Source organism: Brachycentrus maculatus, unplaced genomic scaffold, assembly GCF_059751285.1.
Source record: "Brachycentrus maculatus isolate JH-2025_06_01 unplaced genomic scaffold, ASM5975128v1 h1tg000490l, whole genome shotgun sequence".
Lineage (NCBI taxonomy): Eukaryota > Metazoa > Arthropoda > Insecta > Trichoptera > Brachycentridae > Brachycentrus > Brachycentrus maculatus.
In genome coordinates, this window is record NW_028281237.1 from 238,383 (window position 1) to 262,500 (window position 24,118).

Consider the following 24,118-nt stretch of genomic DNA (forward strand, 5'->3'; position numbering starts at 1 on the left):
AATTTATACAGCACTGTTTTCGTGAAAATCACCCCAAGGGCACTTTATAAATTACGTATTAACAGTTTTACATTTTTACAATAAGATATTTACGAACAGATAGTCACGCAATACAATCAATGTCTACGGGTAGAAGTGAAAGTAAAAATTTACATTTAATCTGGATTCTATGGAAGACGATGAATTCAAAATAACAAAGAAAGAAATTCAACGACGAAATTCTTTATTTTTATCATTTTAAGAGATGTCATTGCGTTTCGAAATGTTTTATTAAAAATTAAAAAAATCCACTTTTTCGCAAAGCGTTTCTCACGGTTAACCTACATACTCGTACAATCGGTACAAATGAATCCAATATGGAAAGGGTATAACTGCTTGTGAAAGTGATACATCTTTTGAAAATTAGCACCTTTAGAGAACCGTTTTCATACACGACTCTTTAGAAAAAAACCCTTAGTAGATCAGACCTTATAAAACTTTCAAAGTGTTTGGAAAATTTTTACAAGCACGCGTTTGTAAGGCGTTTGCAAAAAACCTTTAAACTGAAGTTTTCGCTTTTGATGTTTTTTTTTTAAATTTTATCTATAATATATGCTTTCATTTACAAAAACCGTAATAAAATTTCAATGATTTCATTTATGTATTCATTCAGCAGTCACTTTGTGGTAAAACCTTTATATTATTTTTTTTTAAATACTTGGTAAACTACATATATTTTTTGTTCCCACTGATAAACAAAAAACAAGAAACAGCTTCTACTTTCTGTTCATACTTCAACGTTCTAAGTACGCTACTCTAAAATCTAGACTAAGCTTCATATACGATTTTGATAATAATGCCGAATGTATTGAAACACGTGCTACAATAAATTTTAAAGAATAATGGTATTTACACGTAACCATAAATATAATGTTTATTAAAGGGAATCTTCGGTGGTCAGCTTTTTTGTAAGAGCTAAATGGAATAAGTCATTTAAAAGGGAGTTTTATGGTAAAGATCGTGCATTTGGACATAAAGTATAAGTGTGAGTATTTAAATATTACAATATTTAAATACACTGCTCATAAAAGTGAACAAAGGCGTTAAAACATTTTTTACAACTAACAAAGAATTATGATTATTCATTGTACCAAATTATTATGCAGTGAATCATTCATACTTGTTTAATAAAAGGATTCTCAATAATTATAGATTGCAAAATAAAATTTAAAATATCCTTAAATTCAAGTGCATTCAAAACAATATAAATAACTCATTCTTTATTTTTTAAGCAAACGCGATGCAATATAATTTATCAATTTAACAGAAAAAGCTGATATTATTTAAATCCCTGAATAACGATCTAGGTTTGGATTTGACGTTGAAATTTCATCTCATTTTTAATCAAGATCTCATTCATATTGTTCGTCTCAAGAAAAAATCGAGTGCTAAACAATTATTTTAGTACAAGTAGGTGATGTTCTCAGCTTCACGTTGCATTGTATTTTCTAGAAAAACGGGAGACCAGGTGGTTTGATTCTATCTTTTCCTCACAGGATAAAATAAAGTTGCTAAAAGGTTAACTAACTCTAGAATAGTCGCCTTGAGAGTTGACTAAAAAAACAAAACAAAGGCGAGTGTTAAGCAAGTCGTTAAAATAATTTCACTAAAACAATAAACCTACCGATAAAAACTATAAAGCTTATTTATGCGATATTTTATAGAGGGCAGGACCCGATATATATGAGTATCTTTCGAAAACTCGCAATAAAAAGGGGACAACGACTGGTGATAATCGATACTGGCAAGGATACGGCAAGAAAAGGGTCCTTTGTTGTATAAGGTCAATGGAAGTCTAACCCTTGTTCCAAAACACCTATAACCACTTCAGAACAACAACCCTTATCTCTCTTCACGACCTTTGCGAAACGTGTCGATTTCAATAAAGGTCCGTAGCTTTCAAAAGAGCCCACGCTTTCGAGAGTGCAATATTTCAATTCATTATCGACACTCCGTTAACGAACAAAATTATTATTAAGTTAATAACTTTCAGCCTTCGACGGTTTTGTTGGAAACGGGAAATAAATAACGGACTCTACCGTTTGCGAAATAATAAAATATCGAAAAGGACCACGTGTTGGTCCAACTAATAAGTAACATTATAATTATTCGGAGAAACCCTTTTGCTAAATATTCATCCGAAACAATTTTCTAATATAGGGGTCGTAAATTGAGATATAATCAAACAAAATAATTTGCAACAGCTACTGTAAAATATTCTCCTTCATTCCATTGTTCGCTATCAGTGGCGTAGAATACGCTATTTCATTTTTTCACGTCCGCTCCGTATGTGGATAAATTCTCCTAGGTTAAAGCTCTACAAACTGGAACTAGGACATTCCGACAACTGCCAGTTCCCGTGCACCCTCCTAAGTCATGTCTGCGTCCCAAAGTTGAGACGAGGACTGCCGACTGATTGTCAGCAGTGGACGTTCTAGGCGGCAGGAACCAGATGCCTTCCAAACGAGTAATAGACATTTCACGCTTTGATCGGCTACAACTATCAAAGGTAAAGTGATCTTACCAGATCGCAACCAGAGCACTAAATTTGGTAATCGTGATTTTGCTGGTTTACTGATGACATAGAACGCTCTTTTATTTTTTGTACGTAGAAAAAATAAGCGTAAGATGATCTTTAAAAAAAACTTAAAACGCCGTCAAAATTTGTTCTCCAAATCATTACTACAATCTCCTTTTCCCCAATTTAATCACGTTTGAAGTATTATTTTACAAATGTATTTAATGAAGTGCTTTATAACTCATCCAAAATTAAAATTATTATTAAAACGTCACAAATAGAGCTCTTATGGAGTTACCCGGACACTGCAACGCGAGCGATATGTTTGCCACAGCACACCACATTGGGATGGGCTAGTAAGGCACCGAGTGGCAGGCTTCCGGGAGAGGCTGTTGAAGAGCTCCAACCTCATCATGAAGCTGCTTGTGGATCTCAGATGGGGGCTTGACATGTGGCAGCACTGGAGCATAGTGCTGCGTTTGCTAGCGAGCTGCATCTTCTAACTACATCTTTTCACAATTTGCGCCGTTATTTACGTTATTTAATTTTGTTGTTAATTATTCTTATTTCATTAAAAAATAATATACTTGTAAAACATATATGGCTGACTAAGATTACACCCATCACCTAGTTAAGCTGGAGTATATATTTTTTTTAATCATAAGCAGAAAAGATCTCTAGCTTACGATATCGTCAGTCCTAGGTAATACATAAGTATATGAAATTACTCTGGTCGACATCAAATGACATCGTCGTCGTAATTTGATAAACTCACTCACTGAGCAAAATCTCAGTCAGCCTCACTTAGTTAAGTTGCACTCAGTTAAGACTCATTCTACTTCCGGACTCTCTGTTCTGTAGCTAAAATGATTCCACCCGGTCCAGAGGATAATCTGAATAGAAAATACGTTCTAACTCTGAATATGTAAATTGAATTGTTCAATATCACCGAGCTCCCTAGATTTATATTCGTTTGATAATTCGAGTTCTGTGTGAGTACTAGAAGTAGAAATATGATGCAAAAAATATGTCAAAATATTTCATCATCTGAAAATTAAATTGTACTTTGTTGTGCTTATATATGTATGTAGGTATAAAAACATACACATAAACATTTTAATAAATTTTGATTTTACTTAATTTACTGTTATTTTTCAACTTTCGGCGATAAATATATTTACTACAACTCGACTTTTAAAATGAGAATATCAATATAAAATAAATAAGATACGGGCTTAGAATTTATGTATTCCTCCGTAATATAATCATGTATTACATGAAAGTATGTATAATGATATAAAGTTATTAATTTGCAGCGACGGAAATAAATTACTTGTGAAAAAATCGGGGATAAAATCACCAATAACAAACGTTTCTCAGTGTGTGCCGCGCTTTGCGTATACGCACAAATCATTATTTCATGAGGAAATCTCACAAGAAGTGTAATAAATGATGAAAATAGATAAGGACATTGGTACCATAAACCAAGCTAAGACACAAAATATCAAACTCTCTTTTAGTGGGATGAAAGGCCCGTTGACGACAGACAACAGTCCAGTTTCTTCTAAGGAGTTTTACGTGGTTTCCTCCCAGCAATGAGCAAATGCTGAGAAGTTCTTAACTGGCCCACACTAAATTTTCACTTCTTTTCCTAACACAGATAGAAATAAAAAAATGAATATAGCTGAAAGTAACGAAAATTCATTTAAGAAAGGTAAATAGTAAATGCCACGTCTACAAAAACAATAAAATACATGAATCTGGAGTTAATGGGAGATCAAGTTAACATTGCATCGATCCGATGCGGTGCCCTTTACACCACAGGGTGAATTAAATTAAACTTAAAAGTCTTAACTTCAATTGAAATATCATAATAAATGAATGACGTCCAATTGCAAAAAGGAATTTAGCTTCATTTTTACCCCTGTGCATGATTTTTTTTTGCAGAGCATCGCTGCCGCAGCAATTCAAGTATGACTAATTGGAGCAGAATTCTAGAGTACGTGTCCATCATGAATGAAGTGATACACGTACATAAGTGGTACATACACGATATGTACCTGCTCATACAAACGTACCAGAATGTTCGGATTCGTGATATGAATGCAAAAAATACTCGTTGAAATGCGACAATTTTTAAATGAACACGGTTTCATACTCCACCAAAAGTAGCATTTTTAAAATTCAAAAACTAACCAGAACGTTAAAAACTCGAAGGTTTTTGCGTTATTTTATATAAACTTTATTTTTTCTATAAAATAAAGCAAATAATTTACGTTATAAACATAACGTTTAGATTTCAACACAATACATTTTTCAGTCAAGAATTAAACTTTGCGTAAACTTTGAAGAAATTCATATTTTCAGGAAATCGTACATTACATTTTCACCCTACACACTAAGCGTCTAAACTTGCACCTCTCAAATAAGATGAAGATATGTGCTGAAAGGAATAAATATTTCAAAAATCTTTACGACCAAAGTCGTAGGGGCGGAATATAGGTACTATTTTCAACACAACATATTTCACGAAGTTGAAAGTGTGTCGATAAATAAACAGAAATACACCCCTTTGCAGGTGTTGAAAGCTTATAGGAAAACTCGAGGGAAGATAATATATTGTATATGATACCTGTATGGTCGAACTTTCAAAGCTCAAAGCTTTGCACTTAGTCGGAGAAGAGTTGCACTGGAACTCGGATAGATCAGAAGCTTATGGAACTTTTTGGTGATATGTATTTGGCGAGATACTTCTTCGTTCTTGTATTTCAACTGATATTTTTGTATCATGACTTTTAAATCTTCCTGTTTATAAATATTATGAAAGATTTTCATTAAAATTTACTAAACGGTGTCGGAAGATATCTTTTATCCAATTTTCCTCACCTGAAACAAACAGAAAGAAAAATATCGTAAGTAATTTATTTTAGTCATAAAAATGTTAACACTGAATTTGCATAAATATTGAGCTCGAATTGAACGTACTGCAGCGTTGCTTAAAAAAAATATTTATCATTCATTTGGGAACAAAATTACATTGACCGAAGAAGGTTATCTTAAGTGAAATTATGATTAACGATTATGATTTTTTTTTAAAATAAGTCAAGTACCAACCGAAGCTAAATAATGAAAAGGAAATACGTGTTTGTCAAATTGTTTTATTTATTTGAACCCCTAAAGAAAGTTATGTAGGATTCATATACATAAAATTATAATATTAGCTTCGTTTACATAAAATTATTAAAATAATGGTTTACGTAAAAAACAGTTCATTAATTTGTTTAAAACTCATGTGAAATGATTTGTCATTTAGAATTAGAAACTTTGAAACCTATTTTATTTTTGTTTGCATCGAGAAGTTTAATAACAAAAAAAAATAAAGATACATTTATTTTGTTTATCATTTCTTCTCCTTACTATGAGCCAGTAACACAACTATGGAAAGTATATTTGAATTATGTGTAAATAATTTCAACCGACATCACAGTTTATTTAGTATTCTAGCTACATTATATTATATTATACATTTCTGTGACTCTAGTTAAAAGCAAACATATCTAATATGTCTAATTTCACAATGCTTGTGGGCATGAAATATTTCAGCAACTGTCAAGTAATACGCTGCTCGCCATGAGCAATGTTTTGTATTGCGTGTATTACTTTTACGTAACATATGACGCTGCTATTGCAGTCAAAAAGCAAGATTTCTCAGCAAAAACACTAAAAATACCCGCGTTTTTTTATGCAACTTTGTGTACAAATTTCAAAGCAATCAGTGAAAACTTTAGAAGATTCAAGATTTTTAACTAACAAACTTTAAAATTTTTATTTACATAGATAAATATAATTATTATTTTCATATAAAATTTTAATAAAAATTAAACACTTGAATAATCCACTGAATTGAGTTTCGAAAACGACAATCGTTTTCATCTTCTGGTACAAATTAAAACTAACGAATAAAAATATAATTAGGTGTATATATAGGTTAATAAATAAAGGTAGGGGGGTTAAGGAACAATATTTTTTGTAAAAGGAAACATTGATAATAATGGTGACGTATTTTGAAACAGTATATTATTAATTATTGTTTTATCTGAACTTAAATTTTTATGTATTTCTAAATTTTCTAAATTATTCATGACTTGACCTTTATTTGTAACAGAGTGTAATAATTTATAAAATTTTGGGGAATATAACAATCGGAGCATTATTATTTCTCCAAATTATTGGGATCAACAGAGCTGGTATAATATTGATTCTAGCTAGCGGAGCCGAATTGTGTATATTAAATTCAACCGTTGGTTAAGGTTAGGGATTCTTCATATCGGATCGAGCAAAGTTCCTGAAGCGAAACACAAATAAGTGAGTCCGTTCAAGTATAAAGCATAACAATAAAGATGGCAAATATTGAAGGCAATTTGGCTTTAAAGCCCGAGCCGAGGTTCGGGGGTGACCTTACCGGGGATTTATGAAAATATCGAAGTCATAAACTTGGGTCGAAATTTGCATAATTAAATTGCTTCCGGTTATCCTTATGCGGCGGAAGTTATGTTATTTTGAATAAATTAATAATTGATTTGACATTATGACACAAATTCAAATTACATTGTCTGACACAATGGCCGGAACGTCAAGATTCGGGCAAAACATTATGTATTTATTAAATAATAATACTAAAATCATCTTCTCTACTATTTCTCAAATTTGAATGGTGCAAAAACAAAGGAAATTTATGGTAATTTGTTCATATTTTCTATTAAATTAAGAATAATACTATTTTTAACAACATTTTTATGACAATGCCTCAATGAATTCACGAATATTATTTTTTTATACGAAATAAAATAGTATTATAAAATAGAATGTAGCCAAACTGATCTCACATGAAAATTTAATAATATTTACAACAACGGTCAATTTTGAATACATACACAAACAATAGATGAATAAATACTATTTTTCAATTGTTTTTTGCTGCTACTTTTTGTCATATTTTATAAACTTAAATAAAACTTAACTTTGCTTTAAACATTTGGTTTTGTTAATTTTTTCCAACCGGTTTCCACAAGCATCTTGTCATCTTAGGGGTAAGAACATATCCATCCCTAAACATGACAAGGTGCTTGTCGAAACCGGTTGGAAATAAAATACCATAAATAAAATCAGTTAAAGCAAAGTTTGGTTTTATTTTATAGAGAATATACGTATGTTATTAGTTTTAGTACAAAATAAATTTTGAGCATTATAATATATTTTATTTCCGCGATTTTTTACGAACCATTTAGTGATCTAAAATCAAGTTTATGTACGCAATTAATAGTTTAATTTTTTTGACATAATGTTTCAATAGATGTAAAATGAAGCCAGGTTAACCAATATTGATATTACTTATATTGTTTTAAATATATTTAAAAAGATATTACAGTGGCATGAATTTGCTAGACATTTCTACATTTAACATATGTTAATACTAGTTGCCCTATTCTTCTTCAAAAAAGGACTTAGATCTTGTCCTTTGAGAGGGACTTACAATCATCGTTTATTGATTATACATACCTACTTATGAATAAAACAATTGTTTTTTTTTTCATTGGATTATTTCGTTGTGTATTTTTCAAGTAACACATAAACACGCATAACAGTGATTTTATTTATTTTTAATAATTTAGGTATCTTTTTTTGTAAATCTGTAGGAAAGTTATTGAAATATTTGGTTCGCAAATATTTGAAGCTGTGCTAGAATTGTTGGGTGAAGCATTTTGTTATTCTAAAATCACTTTGCAATCTTCATGATGAAGTTTTCTTTAGATTCAAATATCTATCACCCTTTGATAGTTGCAGAATTACTTAATTATTACTTATGTTAATGAGACATGTTTCGAAATATACGACTAGTATTTGATAGTCCGTCGGTGTTCAAACTTGGCCAACTCCTCCGAGAGATATTATTCCGACAAACAAACTTATTACTCGCCTCCAATTGAAGAGGGCGCTTATAATTTCAATGTATGCACTATTCGATCCGATGCAATAGTAAGGGAACCGATAAATTAACCGTTTTGTCGAAATGATTTGCATTCAACTCGGCATTCAGGGGGCAAAACTTTTTGAACGGAAACAAATTGCACTGTGTACGTGCATAATATAATCTGCAGCCGGGACAAATGCGCCAGGTATTGCATTACAAGGAGGGTACCTCTCCTGATGCCGCTTTGTATGAAAAAGTTTTGGGCAGATAAGGCGAGCTCGCCCGATAGCTTTTCAAAAGTAAACAAATAAATGCAACTAGCATTGAATAGTCAATGGGTGAATATTAGTTTGAAAAAGCTTTACATAAATTTACTGTACTAAATTTTGCTTCAAAGTTTACTATTGTTATAAATGTCTTCATTGCCCATTCAACAATTTATGAATTCAAAACTGTAAAAAAATATAATTTATATTACGAATTTTCGTCTTATATTTTCTAGCTATTAATTTAGAATAAACGCTAGAAGTTCTAGAATGTTTTTTGCTGTAACTACGTGTTACATTAATTGAACTTTAAAAAATAAATATCTAACTCCAACCAAGTTTGACAAGCACCTTGTCATCTTTAGGGATGGATATGTACTTCATATAAATAACAACTCCTAAGTGGAGAAACCCAGATTTGTGAACAAAGATTTAGACATACCCAAAAATGTTGTGAATAAAATAATCTGGTCAAATTACAAGCTGCTTATAAAAAAAAAAACAATTTTTCGAGCGTCTCTCAGTATATGAAATAATCCTGTTATGATCTTGCGTACATCTTAATATTTAAAAAAAAAAACTGAAACCAACCATAGATGGCTCCCATGATTTCAAACATAAAACGTCATGAGATTTATGATATAAGTGTATGTACATATGTGCGAGGTCCAAAAATTTGAGTTGTGTGGATGTCAATTATAGGGATAATAGTGAATGTTACACGTGTGTAAAGTGATCACTTAACCGGCCTTCGTCAAGGGTTATAAGCGATGTGAATACTCAGATTTCTTTATTCTCAATATTTTCCTACTATGTAAACCCTTTGAACGCGCTAAGCAATAAATAAAAGTTGATTTTAAAAATGCAAATTTTCCATAAAAAATAAAGCATTCTATAAAATTTCATTTATTTTCTTTTATGTGTAGTCCATGGTTAGTAAAAAAGGACTTTAGTCAATTTTTGCGTCCGAAGGAAAAAAAATTCGGGTGACTTAAGTCGATTTACGCGTCGAAAGGGTTAAGATGTCTAAAAGCATATGTTTTTGGAAAAAAACATTCGTGAATTGGACGTTCTATGTAGCGTCACTAAATTAACATCTATTGCGAATTGAAAGGCCCTATCTACACTGGAAGATATGGTTGGAATAAAATTAAATTGCATCACCAGCTGCATTGGGGGGAACAATTATAGCCTGTGACAGGGCTAATTGATCGGACGGGAAGTTTCCACTAGGATTGAAATGGACGCCTTTCGTACTGAACCCGTATTGGTATAATCGACCCATTTCGCACTTGTGTTATTGACGTGGACCGTTTGGCACATATATTGGTGGAAAGTCATTCTTCACTCAAATGGATATGGGTCAATTCATGCTCATGTGGTGCGAGATCATTTCAACATCACGTTAATAGCATGGTTAGGTATTTGGTCAGTATGGTCCTACTTCTATACGGAATTGCTTCGTGGACCTTCAAGATCAGCACTTTGAACCGATTAGAGGAATTCAAATGTGGCGGACATGAGTCGATACATGCTCAAATAGTGTTAGATGATTTCAACATTGCGTTAATAACATAGTTAGGTGCTATATTTGGTCAGTACTTCAATACGGAGTTGCATCGTGGACTTTCAAGATCAGCACTATGAACCGATTAGAGGCATTCAAAATGTGGCGGACATGGGTCGATACATGCTCAAATAGTGTTAGATCATTTCAACATTGCGTTAGTAAAATAGTTAGGTGCTTTATTTGGTCAGTACTTCAATACGGAGTTGCATCGTGGAACTTCAATATTAGCATTATGAACCGATTAGAGACATACTAAATATGGCTATATCGTAGAATGCTACGCATTCAATGGACCGATATGCTCAACAACGCAAATATGCTCCAAAGAGCAAGATCAAGAAGAATGTTGCTGACTGATATCAAAGTCCGGAAAATGTCTTTTCTGAAGCATTTTTTAAAAGGGAAAACCCGCAAACTCTCTACTTTTAGAGGCTTGTCTGCAGGTAGGATGGTAAGGATACAGATCATAAATATAAAAAAATATATCACAAAAACCCAGATCAATTGAAAATAAATCTTTTGGGAATTCGTTTTGAAATTGGCGGGAATCGAGCCCGCGACGCCAGTTTCGCAGTCGAGTGTTTATCCAACTATGCCACGACGCCTTGGAGGAGAGAAGTACAAGCTTTTGCACTTCATCATAAAAGGCAAAATAGAAGGTCGACGAGGTATGGGAAGAAGGCAGATCTCCTGGCTCAACTCCAATACTAAAGCAATTCCATAATTTACATTAATTGATTCGACAGTCGCTTTGTGGTAATATCTATCCATTTTAAATGTAAGCTTTACTTGGTAAATATCACTATTAAAAACATCGATTGTGACACGTGTTTCAATGCATTCCACATCATTTTCAAACGGAATGCACCGAAACATCATCACAATAGATTTTTAAAAATAGTAGTACTTTTAGTAAAATCCGTACTATTCATAAACCATCTCAAAATGTGGAGTATAAAATCGCAATACTTTGAAAGTTTTTCTACACAATCTGAATATCAAAGTTGCAATATTTTAATGGTTATTCTACATTAAGATTTTTTTACAAACGGTACAATATAATAGTTGCGATACTTTAATGGTTATTCTACATAATATAGAATATCAAAGTCGCTATACTTTGAAGGATGGAAGGAATATATCGTAGCCGTACAGGAGAAAGTGACCAACTAACAAAACGTAAAATGTTCTAGAGGGCCATTTAAGTCACTTTTGCTTGAAAAGAAAATAAACATCAATGCAGTTAGTCATTTTAAACAAATCAATAAATGTACTTCCAAGTTAAGAAACGTTTTGGAAATTTTTCAGGGCAATATTAAACTAGTAAGATATCAAATAGTCAATGATCACGTTTTTGTAAAAAATGCACTTGGTCACTTTCTTCTGTATTCTCGCGATTCCTCAAATCCCTTTCACATATCCGGTAAAATTTTCGTAACGCTGTTATAAACTATGTAAAGTTATAATTTTTTTTCCTCTTGTAATATCTACAGTGAGATGGCAAAAATCTTGCGAATCCCTTTTCCTCCGTTGACCTTCGTCTCGTTCAGGATACGACAGGCAGTTTCCTCGAGACCTCTGGCAGCATTTCACTAATCGTGTTGTTTCTCCGGGACAATCAATCTTTCTCGGCAATGATTGATTCTTCCACGAATGGGATCCGCACCCGTCGCATTGAAACACATTTGTTATATATCGCCACTTTATAGCCGGACTCTTTAAACAGGACGCCGACATGATCGAAACGGCTACTCATATCGGAATAAGATCTGAATTTATTTAGTCGATTATTTATATTGTTTTTTTTTTCAGTATTATTTAAAGCTTTGTGGAGAATCTGCTTCATTTTACTTAGACAAAAGGGTATTAATAACCGACTGAAAATATTTAAAAGGCTTTATATAAGATCTAAATATACTTAATCTGGCATTTAGTTGGTTTTTGATTAAAAATATTTTTTTATTTTAATCTTGGTGGATTTTTTATTGCATGTCTTTAGAAGAAGAGTTCTTAACAGCTTTTATAGTTTTATTATTTTTTATTGTTTAAATCTTGGTTGAAAATCTAGTTTATCTAATTTAGAGGGGATCGTCAAAAACAGAAAAGATTAACATGCTTTCAAAAAATTAATTGCTAAATTAATTATTTTTTGAAAATTTACAAAATCTTTAAGAGTATACTCGCTAATAAACAATTCAGTTCGCGGCCGGTTGCGCGAGGAGCCAGATTTGTGCCCACATTTTTATAAGAATATTTTTTGGAATTGGATTTTATTTTAAAATATATTTTGGTTTATTTATTTCGAAGAAAATCTTATTGTTTAAATATAAAAAGAGTGAGTTAAATATAAGCGAAAAATCAATTACGTCAAATGCTGGGTTTTAAGGTAATTGAGTCAATAATTTATTTTTATTTTGAATCACCATGGGGAATCGAACCGGGGCCCACCAGCATGGTAGCCAATTACCGTAACCAGTACACTTCGCAGGCGGATAAAATACAGAATAGGGAAAACAAAAAAATGAAGAGTGCGCTATTACGACCCAAAGAGCAATGAGGCGTCACATGAATGCAAAATAAAAATCAATCCCGTCAACAGCGACGTAATAATTTCCGGCCCATGCAAACGCAAAGCAGCATAATCGGCGATATGGTGGGCGATAGAGTGTCAATATATACCATATAGGACATAGTCACACATAGGGAGGTGCAATCGATTGCCTATTTATTCACGGCCGTAGGCAAAAGAAATGTTTTTCTTGAATGTTTTTCCCAGATACTTTGTGGCACATTTTTTAAACTTTATAAAATAAAATAAACTTTGTTTTGAACCACTTTTTATTGGTACACTTTTTCCAACCGGTTTCGACAAGAACCTTGACATTATCAGGGTTTATGGACTAATTCTAAAACATTAAAGTACTCATAGTTAGGTTGTAGTTAATTACCCTTGCCTTACAATGCCAAAAACATCCACGCACTCCAAAAAAAAATTTTTAAAAGACACATTTAAGCGTAGCTAAAATAGTAAGGACATAGCTAATGTAGTATTATATATAATTCAAAACATAATGAGAATTTCGCCAAATAAAAAAAAAATTAAGTTACTAACAATTTACTGGTCACGCGTTTCTTTGGTTTAGTCTGGGTTAATGGAAAATAATGAAAAGATAAAGCACTTGTTTTTAATATTTTTCATTTTATAATTTTTGTATGGGTGCTCTGCTTCTATTTTTTTAAATATTTTTTACTTGCTGAGCAAAGTAAAGAAATTTCGAAAAATACCTATCTGATAATTATATCCGTTTATAAAATCTAAAGAAGAAATCAAGAAATACGATAAAATTCAGTTTTGCACCGAATTCAAGTAAACATATACAAATGATATAAGTATAAATATGTGACATCATAGGCTTTTAATTTTTTTAACTACGGTGACGAAAGTGGTTAGTTTATATTATATTTTGTATATTAAAAGCATTGATAACTTCGTGGAATGGTAATAAAACACTTTCCTTATCATTCATTGTCAACTTTATATTACACAACAACGTATTACATACCCAACAATGGATGATAGCTATTACATGTCAAATGTCCGCCTCCGTAGTGTAATGGTCAGCATGCTCGCCTACCGTTCTGGAGGTCCCGGGTTCGATTCCCAGTGGGGTTTAAAAAATACAAGTGATTTTTTCACTCATTTATTCAATATTACACTGGACTGGTACCTGAAGTGGAGGGCTGATCACCTTTCCTTCATGTGCAATCGATCGAGATAACACTGCGTTTATATGAAGTAGTGCCCTATGCACCATTGGGGTGCGGTAAGGGTTTTATTTTTATTTTATGTTAAGTGTAAACTAAGTTCGGATGCATTTTATTTATTTAATTGAATATTGTTTATTTTATGTAGTCAACTATTATTCTATGTTTTTTTTTTATAATTATCAATTTTCAAAAAAAGGATTTTTTAGTGGAATATAAATATAAGCTAGGTTTGCAATCGCAACACATAAACAAGAGGATTGTCAGCAATATGTACCCTGCTTATAATTAATAAACTGACAATTAAGGGTAAACTGCTAATAATCGGAAGGCTGCCAATATTTGGTTGTGTCACCCTACATGTGTACGTGAATAGGTACTCGTATATAGAGAGCCACGCGCTGTAGAAGGCAGCATCCCGTAGTGACATTTCAATACTCCACACTTCCTAATGCATATCAAATAAGATGAAATGAAGCGGCAGCCACATTTCAATAACAATGAATTTTTACGACGCCGAACAGGTGGAGACCGTCTTACTTGCGACTTGTGTAGTCGTGCGCGCGCAGCTGGTCCGCTAACACATACAGTCCAGGATATAAAAAAAACGTCATTTTATTTAATTGCATTTTATTAATCGAACTTCACGTGTCACAACTGTTTACTAAGTTAAACTTTCCACGATCAAGACGTTTGTACGACTAAATACTCGTATTACTACCCAAGATGAAGTGTTATGAAAGTATAATTTATTTTTGAAGCACTTACTTTGTGATTTTTCATTTTATAATTAAAATGTAACTTTGTTTCAGAATCACTATAAATATTTTATTTTAATTAAGTTATATTAAAATATTTATAGTGATTTTGAAACAAAGTTATATTTTAGTTATATATACGTTATGAAAGTATCAACATTGGAATAGGTAAAGACGTCTCTAAATTGTCAATTACAAAGACATAATGAATTTGATTAGAAAACTTATGGCATTCCGGAAACCAAACAAAATTCAAAAGGTATGTTTTATATACTCCGCTTTTTTATCAATCTATATATACCATAGGTTCTTGTTGGACATTTTCTTACTAGGAGAAGCAAAATATTACCAACAAACAAAAAAATGGATAATAACTCAGCATCGTACTACTACTACTAACATCGTAAATATTTATAATTGTTAATAAAAATGCGCAATAAAATTGCGCAATAAAAATGAAAAAATTAAAAATTAAAAGTCAGGAGGTTAATGTATGTGTTAACGTTTATATTTGGTTATCGAAAACCTTTTATTAAATTAAAAATATGAAGGTATTTCGTAATATATTAAACAAAGTTCTATATTAAAAACTAATACAATCAAATAAATCAATTATGATAATTAAAGAAGGTTATGGACTGAAATTTTTAATCCTCTAAATGATTTTTTACTATAGGTAGTTTAAAGCTTTTAAGAAGAAAACAGTCGACTAGTTTACTGCTATACATTGACTAAAATACAGTAAAATGTATTTGGTAGATGAACACAAAATAGACAAAAATGAATTATGACATAGATAAATAAATAATTTTAAATAAAAATATGTAAAGCGACAAAAATGTTTATGTTTTGGTTTTGTGTTTTACCAGTATCGAATATTGGAAAACCTTTTATGTTTTTCAATATTATAGCTACATTATATTTGTCGACAGAGCTTTTCGTGTACTTCTTCCAAAAACCTATTATGTGAACTTACTCGGCTTGAACGAATGCAAGGTACTATGGTTTTCCAGCGATTTTATGCTCATGTTGCTTCTGCTGGCTTCTGGAAAGACTTTGGTAAAATACACTGCAAGTAACGTGCACAGTAAATTATGTAAATAAGTTTAAAAATTCATACTTGATTATTTTTCCGGTCGTGAGCGTGTTAAACGTAAAGTTATAGGAGCCGGAGGCGCTTTCGAAAATTTGAATTTGTGGAAACTCCGTTAGATTTTGAATGTGGAATAATTTTGAAGTTTTACGCTTAAGCGAGGGTTCTTTAAACTTTTATCGAGAATATTATATTATAAGGAAAAGTGCATGCAGTAAATTTCTTGACCGGATACGTGCACAGGATAAATGCACAAATATCTCTCTCCGTGAAATATTATTTTTCATGAGAAATTTCAATTTTTATACTGAAAACTGATATTTTATTTTCCACTCGGTACTCGTATTCGTACCATTATACCAATTTTCAATCTCTAACTTTTATACCAATTTTTTTATTTGATATTAAAGATATACTTTTAGTTTTAGAAGTTTTTTTATGACATATTAAATTCAAAGCATTTACAGAGTTTACGACCCGTCGTTGGATGGTTATGATTCAATAAACTGTGTAACATTTCCCATTTCACCAATGATTAATAACTACATACATTACATTGATTAATGTGGATATTTCAATCGAATTTTTAATACGAATTGGGATACTTTCATCTGTTTTATTATTTGATGACTTTTTGTAAGGACTCTTTTCGAATATATAAGGTTCTTTGTAAATAGTTTTATAAATGCAACACAAGAAGGTATTTGCTAAATAAAATCTTTCTCAACACAAGATAGATGGCTTTTGTGAACTCATAAATACAGTCCCACCAGATTAATGGTATATGTAGGAGTTCCAATTTTTTTTGCATCGTGGTTGGCAATCATGGGTAGAATGGTGAATGTTAGAGCTTTTTTTTATATATATTCTTTAAATATAAATATTTGTGTTTTTATTATTTACACAAATGTTTTAATTTCATATTATTTATGTGAGCCTAAGCAACTTAATATTGGAAATAGGTATCAAATTGTTGTAGAGTGGGTTCGAACCAAGAAACTCTGACTAAAACGTCCACGACACTAACCACGGGACCACAACCCGACACTTAACGACTTAACCAGCCTTTGAGAGTTCATAAATTCACGTACATTCTTAATATTTCTACTTTTTTTACATTGATTATTAACTTTTTGACTATGTCATTTTCTTTCAATAAACACAAATGTTATATGTACAAATAATATTCTTTTAATGTATGAAAACACTTCAATCTCTCTTTTCGTTTTTTGTATAATATCATTCTTCTACCTTCACGAACTCATCTGCAATCTAAACATAAACTGACAAATGTCTGAATCGCTTCGAAATTCCGCTTATTTTGCACTAAATTCGAGCTTTTCCCCGAACCAAGAAAAGCTCCTTTGCGTTTCGCCTTCAGAATATTCAACAGCCCCTCCAATTGCCATCGGATACCGTTCTCTTTCCTTGCACTTGTGGGCTGTTGCATTTTATCTAAACTACGAGGGGAGCAGGAAATGCACAAGGAGGTTTCTCCAGAAGTATGCAGTTTGCTGCAACCTGATAATGTTATCTCCGCGGGACAAACACTCTACACGCTGTAGTTGCCCTTTTCATTTTTTTTATTTGCATGATATGAAATGCTCAAAGGCCTGTGTTATACAATATGATACTAACATGAACATTTAAAATTTGCATTAATTAATATATTAAATATAACTAACTATGCAATTATAATTAATTATATTTATAACATAAGTATGCATTAATTTAAAAATATAGAAAAGCATTTAAAAGACTTTGTAATTTTGTATTTTAAATCAATAAATAATAAAACTTGATTTAAAAGAAATAATAAACACTCATATGAAACCTCGTATTGGGTTTTATTTCATTGCACACGACTTGTTTTAAAAACTACAGTTTTTTTCATCTACAGGTGATTAAAAAAAACTATGAAGCAACATTCGAATCAAAAATATTTTAAATGCTTAGTGACAGCAGCTGCCAAGAAACACGCTTTCTGCCATGAGTAATGTTGAGTTTTTCATGAGTTGCTGTAACTTTTAAGGTACTGCCATTGCTGTAAAAAAATGTTTCAAATATATATTTTTACCAGTAACAGGTGATTATAAAAACACGCAAGTGTCCGAATGCAATATTGTGTCAAATTTTCAAAGCAATCGGTGAATTTTACTTTAGAAGATTTATGACTATGAACAAACGAACATTTTTATTTTATTTATATGTATTTATGTTAACTGGTTGCTTAAAATGTTGTAACTTTAATTTATATTTACAGTGTGTAAAGCAGAATTTTAATTATTTCTGGTCAATTTACCTAACCATCACAAATACTTTTGTAACAAAATTTCAACAACGACACCACCAATTTTTACACCCAATTCGCCTACAACAGCAAATTTCCCTAAGCAAAATTTCAAATTTCAAGTAAATGGTTGAAAAAGAATACAATATTTTATCTCCCATAAATAAAGTAAATTGAAAATAGTCTCAAGTGTGAAACTTCCCGAATTCCAACGAGACACTTCAACATTGAAAAATACTACGCCAAAATCGGGTAAGTAACTTCACGCGAATGCACAATTCACGGTCTTATTGAGCGTTAAATTAAGAAATAAATTCGATAGTCATTTCCCTCGGGAGAGAGGTTCTTCAGGAACGCTGGGGGAAATCAGGAGGAAGATAAAAATAAAATAAATAAATTGAAGAAAAAAAACGTGTACATTACACAACACACTACAAAAGAGCCTTAATTATGCAAGAGCTACATACACAGCGCGTAGGGAAATATGTTAGGTTATTCAATATCGCAAAATCTTTATTAATTTTTTAAATTTATTTTTCTTCATGTTTTCTATTGATGATTAACAAAAATTATATAAAAAAAAAAAATTGATGAGAAAAAAACTTTTTGAGCTACATTAATTAATAATGTAGCTTAAAAAGTTTACTTAATATTTTCCTCAGCGTCAGTTGATTATTATGATTAAGTTCTTTTTCTTTCTTATTTTTTTCACTTCTAATATCCTTTATTTATTGTTATTAAAATGCATATAACTTTTTTTTTTACAAAAATGTTAATAATATTAGTATATAACCACTCACCGGTTATATACTAATATAACTAACATTTTCGTAAAAAAAAATAAGTAAAAATGTCTAACCACAAAATAAATGCTTTAAATAATAATAATATTAAGAATACAATGCATATTGTTTGTGGAAGCTCCAAAATCACTTGTGAACTCGAGTAGAAAATTAAAAAAAATACAATAATGATGGTTTTCTCGTTCCGAGGGCATATTTTATAATGCTTTTTTTTAAAATTATTTGATTAGTAATAAGTCTATCATAAGTTATGTTATCATATATTACATGTTCAAATGACATAATCTAAGCTTTTCAACAAAAAAACGTTTTTAATGACTTTGTAGATAGTGGAAGCACTTTACACAGTTTTATTGCAAATTATTCAAAGATCTTTTGACAAACGAGGTATAAGTTAGTGTATTTCTGTGTGATTTCGTGGTTCTACGCTTCTTTATATAAAGTGCATTATTGGTGATTAGTGTGCTCATAAGTGCGTTTGTGAGTAATTCTCAAGGCCAAACTAACGTTATATCGCAACTCTATTTTCTTTAAACTCAGGTTACGTTTGACATGATTGAATTATTTTCTTAAAACATGGTTTATTCGAAGAAAATTCATTTGGAAGAGAAACTAAACTTTTCATTACGAAAGTATTGAAAAAATAAGGGCAACGATCGTCTCTCAGCGCAGCCGGAGGTTTAATGAATTATATTTTTGCGAGAAAGGCTTTAAATGCATATTTAAGGTTTGTTTGTTATTAAAACTTGCTGGTTTCTTTTTCATATGCTGAGAAGGAACATTTCTTTGCTCTTGATAGCGTTCAAGCAGAACCCATTCATAAGAACGGGTTATTTTATAATCCTGACTTCTTGTAGCGCATAAAAGTGTATGCACTGGCCGATTTCGCAAAAGCCAGACAATACAGACCATTCATTCTTCTTGAATGCATAGCCAATTTACCATTGGTAATGCCTGCGGGGGGGATGATCGGTCTGTTGAACAGCCTATCAGGATAAGTGGATCTATTACATTTAAGGATTACTAATTTAAAGCAATTTCTCTTTTACAAAACTCAAACTTTGTTTCAACCGCTTTGACAAAAGTGGTTGAAAACAAAGTTTGAATTTTACTTTATAAAGTTTATAAAATGTTCCACAAAGTAGCAGACAAAAACATTTAAGATTTTTTTTAAGGTCTGCATTTTAGAGGCTTGTTTGTAGAAAAGATAGTTAGGAAAGGAAAGGTAGATGTAAAAAATACATTTTAAACACCCAAAAATTTTTTTAAAAAATATTCATTAAATTCATTTAGCATTTATAAAATTCATCATTTATTAAATTAACCAGCACGCCATATTTGCAGTCCAGCGTCTAACAAACTACGCCACAGCCCCTATATGGAACATTTTAAATAAGTATGATATATAAATGACTTTATTGTTTATATAAATATTTTTTTAATATTTTACTTCAGTTTTCCTTGGTGTTACGTCTTAAGTGTTTCGATGCATTCCGAATTATTTTAAACACCGGAATGCGAAATGCATCGAAGCATGCATTACAATAGATTTTAAAAATTTAAGTATTTAACCAAGTAAAACTTTAATTAACAAAATTATAAAGATTACATAGATTATAATTATAAAGATACCAAATCACTCAATAAAAATAGTTTTATCTTATCAAAAACAATGGTTTTAATATCCTTCGTTCACTCAGTGTTCAATTTAATTTAAAAATAAAATAAAATAAATAAAAAGTTAATATTTTTTAGATCGTTGGTACATAATAATGTTAGTTTACCATTCTTAAATATTTTGATGGTGCCGATGTTTTATTATACGTTTGGTGGCGCGAATCCAATTCACCATATCGTGCGTAAAGAAGTTTCACTTGAACTAAATAAAATAAATTGCAAAATGAATAAAGTAAATAAACAGAGCGGTGAGCGGAATTGTCCGATTGAATATTTGAAGTATTTATTCGGTTAGGGGTTGGGGTGGGGTGGCTAAACGCAAATTGCAAAGGGTGAAAATTTGTAGCGAACCGGAGATGCCATCTTTTGTTAGGATTCACTACGTGAAAAGGGTCCGGGTCCGAGAAAAAAGCATTATTAATGAAAATTATTTCGAATATGTGCTACATGTGCGGAAAGTCGGTTGAATTTCGCAGTGATTTTAATGAAAGAGGAATTGAATTACTGTTTCCAACACACTGTACCTTACGAAATAACGACAAATAGTTCATGTAAGGATAAACAAATCATGAAATGCTTTTTGCAACATTCTGAGTGTATTTAACTACTTCTTTACAAATCTAAATTATCTCCAATTATAGGAGTAATTTTTCATATTATTTTTTTGATTCTACACTTTGTTTTGAAATTGAACCAAATACTTGTATAGAATTTCCAAGAATTTGAGTAGTGTCGTAGTCAATCATGGATAGAATTGGTGAATGTTACGTGTGTATTGATGAATGTTAAGTGATTCATTAGACCAGCCTATGAAGGTCGTAAGCTCCGTAAATGCCCAGACTTCAATATTCTTCTTCATCTCTGTTGAGATGTCTAAAAAATAAATTATTTTTATTATATGAAATAGACAATGCTTAAAAAATATTCCGTAAAAAAATTATCGTATTTTTGTACGGAACAGTTCTTTACACACCAAAGGAATTATGCAATTATTTAATGTAGAGAAAGGCTGCGTTTTGAAATATATAAATACTCAGTACTTATTCTAGTTTTTTTAAGAAGATCTCTAACTATTCTGTCGATGCGTCAAGCTCAGAATATCTTATGTAATATTAGTTTTATATTGGATTAGCACCAGATAAGTATATCTATTGTGACGGGTCTTCGATGGTTAAACCTAACACTCCGATTATACATAAGTGCGCTAGGAATGCTCATAGTGCTACTATGAGCGTTGTGACATCATTGGGTCATTTTATTTATTCACAATATTTTAAGTGTGTTAAATTTTTGTAGCCAAATTCAAGTTTTGCTCCACAATCGAGTTATTTTCATCAAAATGGTATCTCAACAGTGATGGAAAAGTCTATTTGAAGTAAGACTATAGAAGACTGGGAATTTGCGGGACTAACGAACTGGCATCGGCCAGTTTGACACATTATAAATTTAAAGCACCGATGGAGGCTCGTTTTTATAAATAAAATAAAAAATCATATTTTTTTGTTGTTGTTAATATTGTATGCTGTTGAAAGTGATTTAACTGTATTGAGCTAAATTGGACAAGATACAATTGTCCACTTCGTAGTGAATAGTCAGCACGCTCGGCTACCGTTTTGGAGGTCCCGGGTTCGATTCCCAGGGGGAGTCAAATAATACAAGCAATTTTTACACTCTAATATTTATTCAATACTACCCTGGACCTGAAGCGGAGGGCTGATCACTTTTCCTTCGTGTGTATACGATCAAGATAACACTGCGTTTATATAACGCAGTGCCCTATGCACCATTAGGGTGCGGATAAGGGTTTGAATGAGCTAAATTACAAGTTTATTTCACTTATTGCAGAGTATTTCAATACCCGGGTAATGTAACACCAAATTGTAAGCACGCACGACACGAACTAGCGAAAAATTCAAATGACAACATTTGAATTCGTAGCGTCTTTTATTCAGCGTAGAATGGTACAAAACCCCAGGGGGAACGGGAGGGCTGCGTTCCAGTCGAAGATGGCAATAATTCGATCCGGAATCGGGTAAAAGAATTCGCGTGTTTACCGAACGTGCCGTACCGACGGCGCGTGTTGTATGCTTAGTGCGAAATTCCTCAACGCGCTGGCAATACCGTTTGTTACCGAAAAACGCCACGCTGTAAAAGATATCGGGCAGGATCAGATCTTTGCTCGCGAGACGTTTGACACTTTTATGTCTTGGATGTATTCAAAGATACTGATGACGGGAGTTTCAGTAACGACATGACACAGAAATGAATGCAAGCAATTTAAATTAAACATAATAAGAAATTTACATGATTTAAAAAATTGTTTTGCTTTATGTATATATATATATATATATATATATATATATATATATATATATATATATATATATATATATATATATATATATATATATATATATATATATATATATATATATATATATATATATATATATATATATATATATATATATATATATATATATATATATATATATATATATATATATATATATATATATATATATATATATATATATATATATATATATATATATATATATATATATATATATATATATATATATATATATATATATATATATATATATTATATATATATATATATATATATATATATAATATATATATATATATATATATATATATATATATATTTATATATAATATATATATATATATATATATATATATATATATATATATATATATATATATATATATATATATATATATATATATATATATACATATATATATATATATATATATATATATATATATATATATATATATATATATATATATATATATATATATATATATATATATATATATATATATATATATATATATATATATATATATATATATATATATATATATATATATAAATATATATATATATATAAATATATATATATATATATATATATATATATATATATATATATATATATATATATATATATATATATATATATATATATATATATATATATAAATATATATATTTATATATATATATATATATATATATATATATATATATATATATATATATATATATATATATATATATATATATATATAAATATATATATATATATATATATATATATATATATATATATATATATATATATATATATATATATATATATATATAATTATATATTTATATATATATATATATATATATATATATATATATATATATATATATATATATATATATATATATATATATATATACATATATATATATAAATATATATATATATATATACAGTGGGTGGCCAAATTATTAGGGACACTTCGAATTTCCTGTAATTTTCATGATCAAATGA

General features: G+C 30.4%; 1 protein-coding gene across 1 annotated transcript in view; it reads right to left on the minus strand.

Moving 5' to 3' along the window:
* Positions 1 to 5,301, minus strand: part of Fur2 (furin-like protease 2) — a 192,223-nt gene extending 186,922 nt beyond the window's left edge. Inside the window, exon 1 of the mRNA XM_088272266.1 lies at positions 5,190 to 5,301. The gene's annotated coding sequence lies outside the window, so the exon portion shown is untranslated. The remainder of the gene's footprint in view (positions 1 to 5,189) is intronic.
* Between the last annotated feature and the right edge of the window lie 18,817 nt (positions 5,302 to 24,118).